Consider the following 15,138-nt stretch of genomic DNA (forward strand, 5'->3'; position numbering starts at 1 on the left):
AACACACCTTGGTGGTTCTCCACATGGACAGAGCTGGCTGCCTTCATCCTGGATGTATGGCCAGCCTGCACTCTCTGCTGGAGCTGAGCTGCATGCAGAGCTGCTGTGTGTAGCAAGGCCATCCAGCAGGCAATTGGAAAGCAGCACAGGCTAACAGCCCTCAGATGCCTCAGCTTCTTGGAGGGTTTTGGTAGCCCACACTGAGCTCAGAGACACCATTACCAGTGCCCAAATGTGCCAGTTTTTGACCAGCTGTGGACAACTTGTAGTTGCATCTTCTAAAATTAATTAATCCCATGCTCATGAGCCTTGTCAGTTCCTTCCCAGCTAAAACCAGTCAAGTGGCTGGACTGGGGACATACAGGTCATCTCTTCAGAGAAGGTCTTGGGGCAGGAGAGTCAGAGAAAGGCCCCTGACTTCTGTTTGAAGCAGCCCTTTCTTGTGGGCTTCTAGGGTCTGACCTGAACACTCTTTACAACACCTGTACTCTGTAGGTGGCATGGTTGTGCTTCCTCTGCTCTGGTTTCAGTCCTCAGTGGGGTCTAAGCTTCCTCATGCGGAACCAGGACCCCGGGCTTGGAGGGCCAGTGGGTGCTTGGGTTTGGGAGCATGCTGACCCTACACTCCCCACCCCCCACCCCACCCCCACCAGTTCTTGGATTTCTCTTCTTGGACAGCTATTAATGCCCTCTGCTTCCACTCTGCCATCAAGGCATATTAGGGACTGTGGTGTGCTGGCCCATTGGACAGCCCAGCTACCACCGCTGAATCAGGCCCTTTCACTGAGCATCTTTGTAGCACCACAGACAAAATTTGGAGTTTTCTGAATGCAGCTGCCCTTGAAACTCTGACAAAAGAGGACCTGCAGAGACTTTTCTGTAAGCTTTTCCAGCATGAGAAGGTTGCGCCCCTCCTCTGACTGCCAGCTCAGTGAAGACCACTTCTTTTTCCCTGCTCTTTGGCCACCCGGTGCAAGGAAAATTAGTCACTCTCCACTCTTTTTAAGCAGCCTCTTTTATCTATGCAGCTTGTTCTTCCCTGGCATGCTGAAGCCTTCCTGCTCTTGTTTATAGTACAACCCCTCCAACAGATTGCAGAGTCTCTTTTCTGCCTTCTGTCCCTCTTGGCTGGATTCCTCTCCACAGCTCCAGTCCAGAGCAATGGTCTGCACAGCACAAGGCCTCCGCTTCGCTGCCAGGCCACTGCCAGACTCACAGAGAGCTGCTGCAAAGCTGAGCTGACTCTTGATCTTTTATGCAGTGCAGCACAGGTGTGTTGGGCAGTTCGTTGGCACCCAGAACAAAGATTTAAAAGAGAAAATAACCCCCCATATCCAACACTGAGATGCAAACAGTGCTTCCAAAGCTTCTGTGTTGTCGGCATTTAACACAACATGAGCTGTGATCCAGCTGCAGTGAGGGCATTGGCAATGCGGACTCTCCAGTGTCTCATAGCATGCTTAAGATCAGGGCAGAGCACATGCCTCTGCTCTACACAACTGGGTCCAGATACTGAACAGAGCTTTATCTTGGTAAAAAACAGTTGAACTGGCAGAAGGGTGCAAAGTTAGAAGGAAAAGCTTGTGTGCACACAGAAGATTTAACTGGGTGAGTGTTATTACATTAGGAAACCAGGCTAAACAAACCAAAGTTGCATTCCCAGTTCTGTTCTAGAGTTTAAATTACTGGCCTGTTTTTTTCAAGTTCAGGATAAACAGCTAATCCTATGGCCTTAGTATTGATGTGAAGCCAACTTCTGAGATCCTGTTTGTTAAAGCTAGCCACAGTTCTCTGCCCTTTCTCTCCCTGGTGCATGAGACACAGAGATGCAGAGAAATCCTTTAAGCAGGAGCATCAGAGGTCACTGATGTTAAATAATTAACCACCCATGTAATATTAATGGTCCTTTGCCCTTGCACAAGAGTGGCATCACTCCTTGGAGGATCTCAAAGCGTATTCCAGATCAGGTGGAGTTGGCAGAGCAGCTCTGGACTTATGTGGGATACAAGTCTGATGCCAGGGGGGCTTCCAAGAGATAGACCCAGGGTTGTGGCATGCCCAAGACTTTCCTAAAAGCCCTGAGCTTACAGTGGGTTCTGAAACAGCCGTTTGCCATACTCTGCTGTGACTTGGATGGGAGCAGCATAAGACCACTGCTTTAGTTAGGAATGCGGACTTAGCACAGGACTTTCTTTTGCCCTCAGTCTTCACTCAACCAATGATGCAGGAAGGTTGCTTTAGTCTTAGAAACCTTCCTGAATGCAGTGCATGGGAAGTGAGCCAAAATCTGGCCTTGGCAAACAGGGAAGTTAAGGACATGCTTAACTTGAAGTGCGTGCTTAAGCTTGTTAAGCCTTCTCCTTTAGCAGATGATTCTCCTTAATGTTGGGAGTCTCATCTGCTACAGAAGTGGGGAGTCACAAGGTGATTTGTTTGTTATATTTTGTGTGGCAGCCTGATCTAGAAAACATTTGCTGTTAGCTGCAGTATTTTCCTACCAGCTTGTCTCCGTGACTTCCACTGGGCTCCATGGGATAACAATTACTCCACAACAGGGAGTGCTCTTGAAGTGTCAGGGCAGCCTGCTTGCAAGGCGCTGCTGCAGTCTGCCTGCTGGTGCTGTTCGTCTCTCATTCTAAATAACAGGGGTCATGGGCACTGGGAATGCACGTGCCTTTATTTAGGCAGGGTATTTCCCCAATCTGATCACAGTAAAAATCGTGATAGCCAGATCCTGAGAAACAGCTACAAAGGTTCTGTTTAAAAGAATGTGACTACAGAAAGCAGATGCTCATCAAGTTAAATAAGGAATTTAATTAGCCTGCATTTTATCTTGTTTTCAGCAATATGATGACAAATCGCATCTTAATAAAGTAACATTAGGGAGCAGCACAATTCCAGTGCTTCAGGAAATGAGAAGCAGTTTAAGTTATAGGCCTGTTCCCACTGAAGAAGTCATTCTCATTCAGAAATCTGACATGATGTTAAGATGGATAATGCTTTAGCAAAATGTTCCTCTAGCATTTGGAAAGATTTACAGCCACGTTTGGCTTTAAAAGGCTTAATATAGGGTGATGGGGGAGAAGGGAAGGGGCATGAATAGCTCAAGGGACTGGTAGTGCAAGTAGTATTTTTTTATTCCTATGGTGGCACAGGTATGGAGGGTTCTTTACAGGTGAATAAAGAGTTGTCCCTTCCCCAGTGGGGCTATAACTAGACATAGACATTATACATTGTACAACAAGCAGTGGGTTTAGTGTTTGTCATGTAGTCGAATATGTCCAAATTAAATTACAAACAGGCATTTGATCTGGAAAATTAGTTTTGTGTAACATCATGAGGACAAGTCTTGCTTCATCCTGAGAAAGGTTCATGAAGGATCCACAGCAAGTTCGCTCATCTCATGGTTTGAGGGCTGGAAAAGTTTGTCTAAGCTCACTTGTAACTTCTGGGACTTGAGAAACTAGTGGTTTGGGGAATATTTTTGTCTAGTAAAAAGGATTAAAAACCACAAGAGCTACAATAGTAAAAGATTATGAGATTTAGCTTCATTATAAAAAAATAAAGGAACTACTCATCCCATTCAGCATGGTTGTCCACTGAATCCTTTCTTTTGTCTGTACTGGGGAACAGATCCATGTTTTAGGCGGTAGATCATGGGGTTATCACATAGTTGTCCACTATAAAATGCATAGTTTAATCCTGGGTGATATATTGAGGCAATATATTTCACTTGCTGATCATACGTTGCAACAAAAGTTATTCCTGATGGTCTGTTTGACATTTTCCATCTTTCAGCTTCAGTGGTTGCTCCATAGCTCCTGTATTAGGAAAGGAGAAAAGTGCAAGAGTTGTCTGAGTGGATCTCTTGTCATGTGAGGGTGCACACATACACAGACAGTATGCACAGTGAGTTTATAAATGTATATGTATTTGTGCATATACAAATATATTTATTTGCTGATATGTTAACTTTCTGGATTCATGATTTAATGTATTAATCTGAGATTATTCTGGTATTGCTGAGGACAGAAATATTTTAGAAGTTGTTGATGAATTGGGAGTCTCTGCCAGTAACTTCCTGGCCTGCATTTAGTTCAGGTTGATGAGGGTTGAAAGCTGTTGCTCTCTGGCAGCTGTTCACTGGTGTATGTGAAATGAGTTTATAATTCTTGATCAAGGTCCTAGAAAACAGATGTCCATACTACAAAACTCACCTTTGCTATTTAGACCCTCACAAACACTGTCTAGAGGGATGGTGATGAAGCTCTGTTCGTTGCTATGGGGCGGCCTCGAATCAAAAGACATTGCAGAAGTATGGATTGGGAGTGGGTCTCCTCTTTTAACAGGCAGCAGATTCCTTTTAAAATTATCTTGCAGGAGCTAGATTTAAGACTGAGTGTGGAAGGGTGAAGTTTTCTATCAGTGGACATTTTTTTAAAATGTATTGACCTGGAAAATCCAAGCTCAGAAGCAGCAGTTGGGTTTTCAGCAAGTCCCTTGTTTCTTTCTCTGTTGTCCATCTGGATTCACTGTAACACAGAAATCAAACATTGCCTCTGAGGTCAAGTAAAGTTTGGAAGCGGCCACCATTTCTGTACATTTTTGCCAGGATGGGTGGTGCTGCCCCATGCTCTAAGGATGCTGCTTGCTGGATATGAAAGGCTCAGGCCTGGAAGCAGTGGTGGAGATGACTTTTCTCATTTGCAGAACTGTTTGCAGAATTGGACCCTAAGCCCTTCCAGAGCAAATTGTGAAGCAATGCACAAATCAAGATGCTGACTGACTGCATCACACCACAATATCATGCTGACAGAATTTGAGGCTAAAAGCAGTGACATTCATGTCTAGCAATGTTGAATACATCATATGGTTGTAAAGTGACAGCTGAGTCCTGGGGGACAAAAACTAACCCCTGTATGTCCTGAAAATATTTCCCAGCCCACAGACAAGTTAAAGACCAGGTCTTGAAAACCGTTTGATGGAGCCCCTGGACTTGATCTCTTAACAGCAGAACAGGTAGTTCCCTCTGAATTTGCACATGCTGTCAGGTTTTATTCATGGTCGTGACACCATGCAGAATTAATGTTCCCTGTGGATGCAACCAACTTTTTTTATAGATTTTCCAGACTTTCATTAATTACTTAATTGGTGCACAGTAATATATGAAATGAAGTGTATTCCTATAGGACAGTCATACTTCAGACAGGCACCAAGCTGTTTGCAAGCAGAATTAAAAACAAACGGGAGAAACCTTTTCAATTGTCCCTGCTTCATCCTCGATTTCAGCAACACAGCTGATATATTGCCAGGTACTGATCCCACTACCTGGAATTTGTCCAGGTTGAGAACTTATTAGTGCTTATTTGAGCGAAGAGGGGAGAGAGAGAGAACACAGCTTGTATAAATCAGATTAAAGTATTGACAAGTCCTAAGTAATGCTCATTCCAGGAACAAGCTCACTATGCGATAACACCACTGCTATAAAAGAAGTGCATTTTGAATGCATGCCACTTTGCAAATACCTGGTGGGTCAGGAGTTCTTGAGGCTTAGTTACTAGAAGAGAAAACAGGATTGCTGAAAAAGTTCAATGCTTTAGATGGAGATTATCCTAATGACTTCATAGGTGAGAGACTCAGCAACCACTGGACTTTGCTTTGCCTGTAGTCGATGGTTCAGAACCATCTTGGGTCAGAGTAGAGTAGAAATTGTTACAGCTGATACAGACTGAATGACAAAATCAGGGTCTTGACCCAAGCCTAGTGAGCAAAGAACTCCACAGTGATCTGTGATTCGCCTTGGCTTTCACATTCAGTGAGAAGGGGCGTGGTTAAATGCAAACCTAGAAAAACAAACTCCTGTGTCTCTTCTCAGTGTGGTTGCTGGACGTCAGGACCATGAAATATCAATAATCAGTGTGTGTTAAGAGTCCCCCTCTCCGCCTGATCCACAAATGATGTGCATCTGTCTCTGCTTTCAGCCACAGAGCTCAGCTCAAGCTGAGGACTCCTGTGCTTTTCACTTGGGAGCCCTCGGTGCACCCGGCAGCAGAGCAGCTTTGCCAGTGGTGTGGAGTCTGGGCTTGGCAGATGGCTCCAGCATCCTGACTGTCACCCTGGCATCTTGTATCTGTGCTAAATCCCCTTGTGTTATTTTTATTTGATATATTAATCTCCTTTTTGCCACAAAGCAGAACGTGAGCAAAGGGTTGGAGGCAATGTGAGATGACCAGAGGAGGGATGGATAGTAGGGTAGTAGGAAGGAAAGGGGAGAGCTGCAGTTGCAAGCAGAGAGATCTTCAGTGGCTTGGAAAAGGGGGGTGGGGGTGGGGGAGGGATGTGGGAAGACATTAAATGGAGATCAATTTTTTGTCATGTGTATGTCAGGATTTCATTGGGACAGCAATTTCGTAGGAGCACATATTGCCGATGGCACTGCAGGAGCAGCTCTGTGTCAGAGAAAAGAGACCGGATGGGCAGTTTCCTTTGCTGAGATCCCTCATGGTTTTGATCCTTATCAGCCTAAATGAGGGCTCCCCAAAAGGCATCAGAGCTGGACAGGTGTGAGCTCAGTAGCAGAGTCCCAGCACATGATGGCTTCAGATAGAGGAGACACCATCTGCCTATGCAAGCTTTCCTGATATCACACACCCAAACCACATCAGGGAGGTCAGGGGGAGGCTACATCTCAGGGTACTCTGGGACAATTCTCCTGTGATTTTCCAATTTTAGAGTCAGCTGGTGTGTCTAGAGGAAACTCTTCTCCTCTGTGTAGTGCCACCATGTAACTGAAAAAGCAGCATCCCAAGGAAGAGGCTGTTGGTCTGCCTGCTCTGCCTTTTGTCTGGATGACTGGGACTCCAGCCATGGGCTTCACTTAGCATATGTCAGCAGCAGCTCCGCATTGTCATAATGTGCATAAGCACAGTCATTGCTGCAGTCCTGGCAGCTTGTGGTCTTCCTCTGGGTCTCCTGAGACCCAGGCCCATTCCCAGAGTTACTGTGGGTACCACAACACCATGCCCTGCAGGTGGCAAAAGCTGGTCCCACAGTGAGCTAAGCCCACCTTGCCCCATGCACCCTCTTGTGCAGGGAGTCTGATCCGAGACCCATGACGTGGCCACTGTGCTGGGGCAGGTGGTGGCTGGGAGCAGGGGAAACAATGGCCACCAACTCTTCCAGTGGGGTCACAGCAAGCTTGAATGCCCTTCCTTGCTGCTCCAGGGGTAGGTGGGGAGGATCTGGGACACCATGCTTCTGGCTCTCCTGGTCTTCATGCCTGGCATGGGAGCTTTACCCAAGACCACAGGCAAGTTCAAGGGTGGGATGAGGTTCCAATTTGGCCTGTCTTATGTGTGGAAACCTTCCTTTTTAGAACATGCTGGAAACTTTTTTCCTAAGGCACTATCTGTCCTCCAGGGCATCCTTTCCTCCTTCTCATAGTTTCTACACAAATGCAGGATCTTTGGTGCTTAGTCACTCTACTGTTCCTGCTGTTTATTGCGTCCGATGGGCGTAATTCTCTGCTCAGGAGACCTTTGCGAGTTGCTGTGGAGGAGCCGTGGGCTGTTGTCATGCTGTTTCCAGGGGGCAATAAACAGCAGCAGTAAAACTTCCATGGAATAAAGATTGTGTCATTATTCAGTCATAAAGAGAGGGAAGAAAAACAGATATATATTGCATGTGTGCTTATTTGCACATCACACAGGGATGTGCAGATTCCTCTCAGAAGAGAGTCTTGCTGTGAAGTAAAATAGGTCCCTACATAGTGCTTCACGGCTGACTCGAATGAGTGAATTTTCCTGCCTGTGCCTCAGTTTCCCTATGCAAATCTTGTAGCTCTTCCCACCTAGCTTAAGTGCTTTCAGGTCCAGGATTTTATTCATGCCCTTACTGGGCAGGGCAGGAAGGCAAGGATGTGCGTTTGGGGGTGACTTAGGGAGGGGAGTATTTCCTGGGGTTAAGGGCTTGTGTTTTCCCCCTCTTCTTGAACAGCAGCAAGCATTTGTCAGGGAGGAATATCCAGGGAAACGACATTAGTCTTAACAATGAAAGGGCTGGTATTAGAAGCAGCCCATCACCATAGTCACCTGCATCTGTCCTGAGGGTTAAAAAACTATAACCAGGGAGAGCTAAAGCCTGTTAGGAAGGAAAAGCCCCTTCAACAGCAGGAAATTGCCACTTACATGCAGACAATGGCTCAGAAGCAAGTGCTTTTGACGGTTTCCTTTTGGGGGCTGTGAGACTGAAGTCAGTCTAGTGGGCCCAAGTCATTAAGAGCTATGTGACCCCAAGGACCAGAGGGGATTTCCAGCTCATCAAGGGTTCAGCCCACTGGGCGCTGAGCACCTTCATGGAGTTGTTCAGCACCTGGGAGCCTCCATCCTTAAAATGCTGCCCCCGCCATAAAATGTAATTATAAAGCCCTTTGACTACATAAAATCCTAAATCAATGAATTATCTTGGCAAGAAAATGTATATGGTTTTGAAATCTCCCTTTAATTAACGTAAAGTGCATTAGGAAGCAGTAGATCTAGGCTACCATTTTTTGTCATAGTCTGTCACTTCATGTGCTCCTGAGGCCCTGGCAGAGTGTGTCAATGTAATGCCCAAGCTCCCTTTCAAATGCTGTGTCTGGGCCACATTCAAGGCCAAGACCTCCCTTTCAGAACAAGGTTTCCATTCTGAGGTACTATTGAGGTATCCTCCTTAGAAGTGCAATGGTCAAAAATCGGCTCCTGTTTCCGCTGGTGTAAATCCATTAACTTTTCACTGCTCTTCCATTTCTCTCTGCTTTCATCACCAGCAGCGTTCCATCTCTGACAGCCCTGCCTTTAAATCCATGTTCATCCTCTTATCTCTCTTACCTCTTCCTGTTGGAGCCTTGCACTGCACTTGTCCTTTGTGCAAAGGTGTGGGGACAAGTCACCAAGGAGAGTGATACCTGTTAGTGAAATCTTTGCACACTTACTAGAGACAGTTGTGAGCTTTCCTGTATTTCTGATGTGCACTAGAGCATATTCAGGGCCAGAGAAAGAGGCAAAACAGTATCTTAACAGGCTGTGGGTTAGCCCGGTATTTTGTACCGGTCATTTCTAAGCAGATCTGGAAACCTTCTGTGAAAATGATGTGGAGCTGGTGCATGTGGTGGGTGCTTCTTCAGCGCAGGGAGAAACTAGGATGTCCTCCTACAATGTTCTTCACTGTGTGCCTTTCTCTGATCTCCCGTGTTCCCTCCCTTCTCAAGGCCCACTATATGCAATGAGGGTTGCTTAGGAGACACCTAAAATGGTCTTCAGCTCATGTCTGGACCTTGGACTCTGGCAACATGAAAACTCATCTACTACGGATGAGACTAAGAAGATTAACTGGCTTGTAAGTGACTTCACTGCCTGCGTTGTATTTATGCAGCATGTGTGTATTTGCCTGCTGATCCAGAAACAAGGTGCTGTAGCTGAGGAAGTTATCTGGGCAGCCTGAGATGTTAAATCCTAAGATTTGGATTTGTAAGAATTTAGGGAAACAGTCTCAAATGTTCAGGATGCTTATTATACTGGAGCAGAGCTGTAGCTCAAGAGGGATCTCAGCTCAGCACAGGATTCACAGGATCCATCTCCTGCACATCCTGGCATAGTGTCACTACACATGACCCTTTTGTGCCACAAATGGGTCCTCCTGAGGACAGACTTTTATTCTTCCCATACAAAGTTACTCCTGTTTTCTTAAGCTGACTATGGCAGTGTTGTGCCACAGTATAATCATGATGGTACTAAGAGGAATGTCTTCAGTATTACTGTGTCAGATCCTGAATCCTGGTAACTAAGGAAATGCCTGATGACATGCTAGATCCTCTGAGTTCACCTTGATTTGGAGAGCATAGTGTATCTCTCAGGATCAGCCCCTACTGGGCTTGTTTAACAACATTGTTTTCTCTATAAATCCCATGTCAGATGAGTGAGAGCTCATTCTAGGACTGTTGCATGTCGCTAAAATAACATACATCTGAGAATGCAATTGGAGACCTGAAACAAATTTGACTTGACTCAGGAGAGTAGTGGAAATATCCAAGGGACCGTGATTATATACTTTCTCCTCTTTCTTTTTTTGTAATGTCTAAATTCCAATTTTAGGTTTGGGATTTCATGACAATTACTACATTCCTAGATAGTTAAAACCGCTCAGGATTTGGCTAAATGCCTTAGAAGATATCCTGAAATGCACCATCTATTGCAGCTGCTCTATTCAAGTCACAGTTCTGACTAGTCACCCAAGGGGACAAGGAATTCCTTTTGTAGGAGTTAGTGTAGGACTTGTTACCAGGAAAGCTCTATGTTTGGGGTTGTCTAGTTCTGAATAGAAGTGCTGTGGCTTTGCAAGTTTGAATTTGAAATCCAGATCCTAAAGGAGGAAAGGTGGGGGCTGTCCTTATCAGCAGTTGTATCATTTCTCTCGCATACTTCTGCACATTGACTGGCCTCAAGACAAACTCAGTAAAACTAAGATCTGGATTTCTTCCTAAACCCAAGGAAAGAGATGTGCAGTTCTACTTCTTTGCTTGGACTCCTATTGTGGGACATGCCTGATTTTTCAAAAAAGAACATTTCCTTCTCTTTTCTTGGCAGAGAGCAAGGTGCCATGGAAGTAGAAAAATTTTCTCTATATCAACTCAGAGGCAGACCATGATCCTTGCAGAAAGAGAGGGAGTGGAAGTTCGGGCCCTGCTTGGGGAGAAAGCAATAGCACAAGGACTCCCTGTGTGCAGGGTACTGTGCTTTTTGCTCTAGCCCAAGGCAGCAGATATACCAAAGTAAAGCACTCCAGAAATGATTTCTCATCCCTGTTGAAAAGAACATTCTAATCAGTGCATGGATTATTTCTGAATACTTGGAAGATGCATAACCCCCACCTGCAGAGCCCATCTTGCCAGCAGCATTCTTTGCATCAGCACATTTACAACTGCCCAGAAAGAAAGACAGACCAAAGAAAATGTGACAGAGCTCCCTCCAGCAGCTGGCTGCATCTACCCACAAGCTTCGTCAACTGAGTTATGGTAATTGCATCACTTGAGATTTATTTAGTATCTCCATCCTGGAAAAGGAACCAGGAAGTCTGGCTGTGACGAGCAATCACAGGGTACTCAGCTGATGAGCAGCTCCCCATCACTGAGAGAGCAGTAGGAACCTTCGATGGATTGGATTTAAGTAATGGTTTGCCAGAGTGATGGGGCCCACGCCACAGCAATCAAAGCTCCTCTGCACCATTAAGGAGCTCTAAGTGGAGCAGGAGGCGCAGTGCAGCTATTGACTGAGTAGGTGGGCATGAAAATGGGTTTAGGTAACTGTTTACTTCCTGAGAGATGGAAAACACAAAGGGATGTTTCTCTGGCAGCTCTCTGGCTCTCTGATCCTGGCTGTCCACATCAGCATTTATATTGTCTGTCTCTCACATACTCGTGCACAATGACCAGTACGCTGTGTTCAGGCTCTTCGGCCACAGTCCATGCAGAGCTTTCCTGCTTGTGTTTGCCCTCTCACTATCTCTGCCACTTTTAAATCTCTGACCTAACATTAAAAAAAAAAAAAAAAATTATATCATGTTATATCAGAACACCACATAGGCAGATAAAGTATTGCTGCAGCTCTAGGCACCCTCTTCCTTCCTTTGTCTACCACCTCTGTACTGAGCAGTGGCTTGTACAGAGGTCAAGAGGAGGCACATAAACAGCAATACTTTTTTCCTCCTTGTTGAGGTGGTAGCTAAGGACCAATGGGCCCACACTCTGCTCTAGAAGATCAGGATTAGAGTATCTGCTGTGAGACCAACCTGCATCCTGACACCTGAATCCATCCTGATGCAGGTTCTATAACAAACAGGCATGCAGGTCTGCGCTGAGATACCTGGGCATCTCCCCTTCTGATTTCCCAGTCGGTAGCTCAGATGTAAGTAATCAAGAGGAACCAGTTCTCCCCTCTCAGCTGATGGATCCATGTTTTTTAGTTCCTCTTTCTCTACCTGAGGAAGGCAGGGGTAGTGTGTGCCAGAGCTGGTGCTTCCCTATGTTTCCTCCCTATGTTAACCTCATGAATATTAGTGGGATCAAGAGAGACACCATCAAAACTCCCAGAGACAGGCCCTTCTGCAAAAGGAAGTGATGCCCATCATTTGCTGCATGTAACTTCCTGTGAAGCAAAGTCTGGAAGGCTGCACTGGCCTCCTGGCAGCCCTCTGCTTTCACCAGGATCTCACAGAAGTGTCTTGAGCCAACTCTTTGCAGTGTGAGCATTTTAAGCACGGCACCTTGATCGATACCAAGGGATCTGAATGCAGCATCCAAGTGTGAAAACGTTGGCCGCTGGCCCATTTACCAGAAGAGGAATAATAGTACCCACTCACCTCTGGGAAGCATATGGAGCACCTCCGATTTATTATTTGTTTTATTTATTTTGTCACATTTATCAGCCATTCAGCTCTCTGGGCTCACAGCCCATACATTAAAACCCAGAGTATAATACAAAGATTTCCTCTACCCTGAGCATATTCTTTCTGTAAAACCAGGCATGGGCAGGAGGGAAGGATGAAAGATGCTTTACACAAGTAAAGGGTGACAACAATATATTTTTATCCAATTGTGTTATTGATGGAACCATTCTAAAAATGTTGGCGACATCAAAACAAGAAGATGGGATGAGGGCAATAAAAAGCAGGGGGTGTGGAAAGCCATCCTGGAGCATGGGCACAGAGATTCAGCCTCTAGCCATTCTGTCTCATGCTCAGGAAGTCCCTAAAATGCTCTTTCCATTATTATTTCTCTAATGACCACATTAGACACATGAAATCCTGAGCAGCCTTAAATATGTTGTAGAGAGCCACCCTGGCAAATCTGCCCAGTTTTTCTGAGAAATAGCAGGCTGCAGTGATAAATGTTTTAGCTTTAGAGCATCCCGATGTGTAATTTATTTGCTGGAAATTAATTGCATGTGCTGTTTTCATTTTCCTGTAGTGAATAATCAGTTTTGCTCCTTTTTTAATTAGGTAACAACACATTCCTCTGCTGATCATGGCACAGTGGTTTATATGTGTCACATCTTATTCTGAGACAATTTCAAGTTATTTTCTAGGGCCCAGCACAACTTTTGAATGGCATTAGATTGTCTGTCAGCTGTAACTCCCATGTCATTGCCAATGAAGACCTCATGCATAAGACCAGCTAGAGAACTCAGCCTGGGCATTGGTGTATGCTGTATCCTACTGGAGCAGGAATTTGAGGATACCCTATGGAGAAACTGAATTAAGGAGCCTGACATTTCAATGGCATTGACATGATGTGGGACCAGCTCTATGTTACCAAAAGGTGTGTCCCATCTGGCAAGTGTCCACTGGTCCCCAAGCTGAGATATTGCATGGACGTTAGCGGCATTGCATAGACTTAGAAGCCTTCAGATCATCTGTATCATTGATAATTTTGGTCCACATCAAACCTATCACCTTTTTCAGCTGTCCCAGCTGGGATGGCAAAGACAAAGTTCCAGTGGAGAACTACCTTTCCCCTTGTATTCGGAGACTGGCTGGGGCTGCATGGACAAACATAGCAGGACAATGAGGAGAAAGCCACCTTTGCTAATACTTGCAGAGAAAAGCTAAAGGAATCTAGCAATGCTACCTGCATTTTTGGATAGGCTGAAGAGAGTGAAAACAATAGGCTTTGGCAGCCATTGGTTACTTTTAGAAAATCGCTAATTAAGCGATAGTGTTCAGTTATATTTACCCTTCATTGGGCTACAAGGAACCCATATTTCTACTGAAATATATGCTACTGAAACAAAACAAATCTATCAGTGAGGAAACGCTGCTGGAGCGAAATGAAAAAATATTATCATAGCTATTTAACCATGAAATCCTCTGCAACTAATTAATCTGCTAGGGAAAAGTTTGTTAGTGGGATTTCGGCTTCCTGCTGGGAACCTGTAAAGCAGGCACCATTGCCCGAGAAATCACCAAACTCGATCCCTGCCACCTGCCCCTGAAAGTTTCCCGATTTCCCCGCAGCGGCCAGCGGGAGCCGGAGCGCAGAGGCTTCGCTGTCTGCCGGCGGCTCCGAACCGGAGGGGCCGCCTCCCGCGGTGCCCGCGCTCGGCAGGGCTGGCTGCGGGGCTGGGCAGGGCTGGTTGTGGGGCTGGGCAGGGCTGGCTGCGGGGCTCGCCGGGCTGGTTGTGGGGCTGGGCAGGGTTGGTTGTGGGGCTGGGCAGGGCGGCCCGCGGGGCTCGCCGGGCTGGTTGTGGGGCTGGGCAGGGCTGGTTGTGGGGCTGGGCAGGGCTGGCTGCGGGGCTCGCCGGGCTGGTTGTGGGGCTGGGCAGGGCTGGTTGTGGGGCTGGGCAGGGCGGCCCGCGGGGCTCGCCGGGCCCGCTGGGCGGCGGGGGACGGGCGGCCGGGGGCGCGCAGCGCGGCGCGGAGCAGGGCGGAGCCGCCGTGCCCCGCCCGCGCCTGGCGGAGCTGTCCGCGGCTCCTGGTGCTGAAGCCGCAGCGGCCGCCCAGCCCCTTCCCCCGCCCCTCCTCCCTTCCCCGGCGTGGGCTCTCGCAGGCAGCCGGCAGCCCGGGGCATCAAAGGTTGGGAAGGGCCCCATTTCTCCCTTTGATTCTCCCCCCTCTCACCCCGCCTTTTTGCTTGCTTTTTTTTTTTCCACCCCCCCCTCTGTTGTGTTTTTTTTTTTTTTTTTTTTTTTTCCAAAGCCGGGGGAGGGAGGAGACCGCGGCCACGTTACACCCCTCCCTTCCTGCAAATCCCCGCTTGCACTGCAAACAATCTGCCTTCCCCATTGCATCCAAGGGAGATAGCAACAGCAACATCATCACGGCAAGCCGGATGGGAGAGCGGAGAGGAGACTGCTGCTGAGGGAGGAAGGCACACACGCGTACACCAGCTCGATGTTGCCAAAGCGGTAGGAGCCGCACGAAAAATAAGCCATGCTGCCCCATGTGTCTGGCGCATTGTGCTCCATCCGAGCCTTTTAGGAGGAAGAAGAGAATTATCTGCCTGGTTGGTTTTTTTGGTGGTTTTTTTCCCTGCCAGCGAGAGTGCGACAGACTTGCGATGGTTGAATGTCAATGCTTGTGAGGGAGAGCAACAGTCAGAGGAGGAGG

The sequence above is a fragment of the Falco punctatus genome (genome assembly GCF_963210335.1).
Source record: "Falco punctatus genome assembly, chromosome: 8".
Lineage (NCBI taxonomy): Eukaryota > Metazoa > Chordata > Aves > Falconiformes > Falconidae > Falco > Falco punctatus.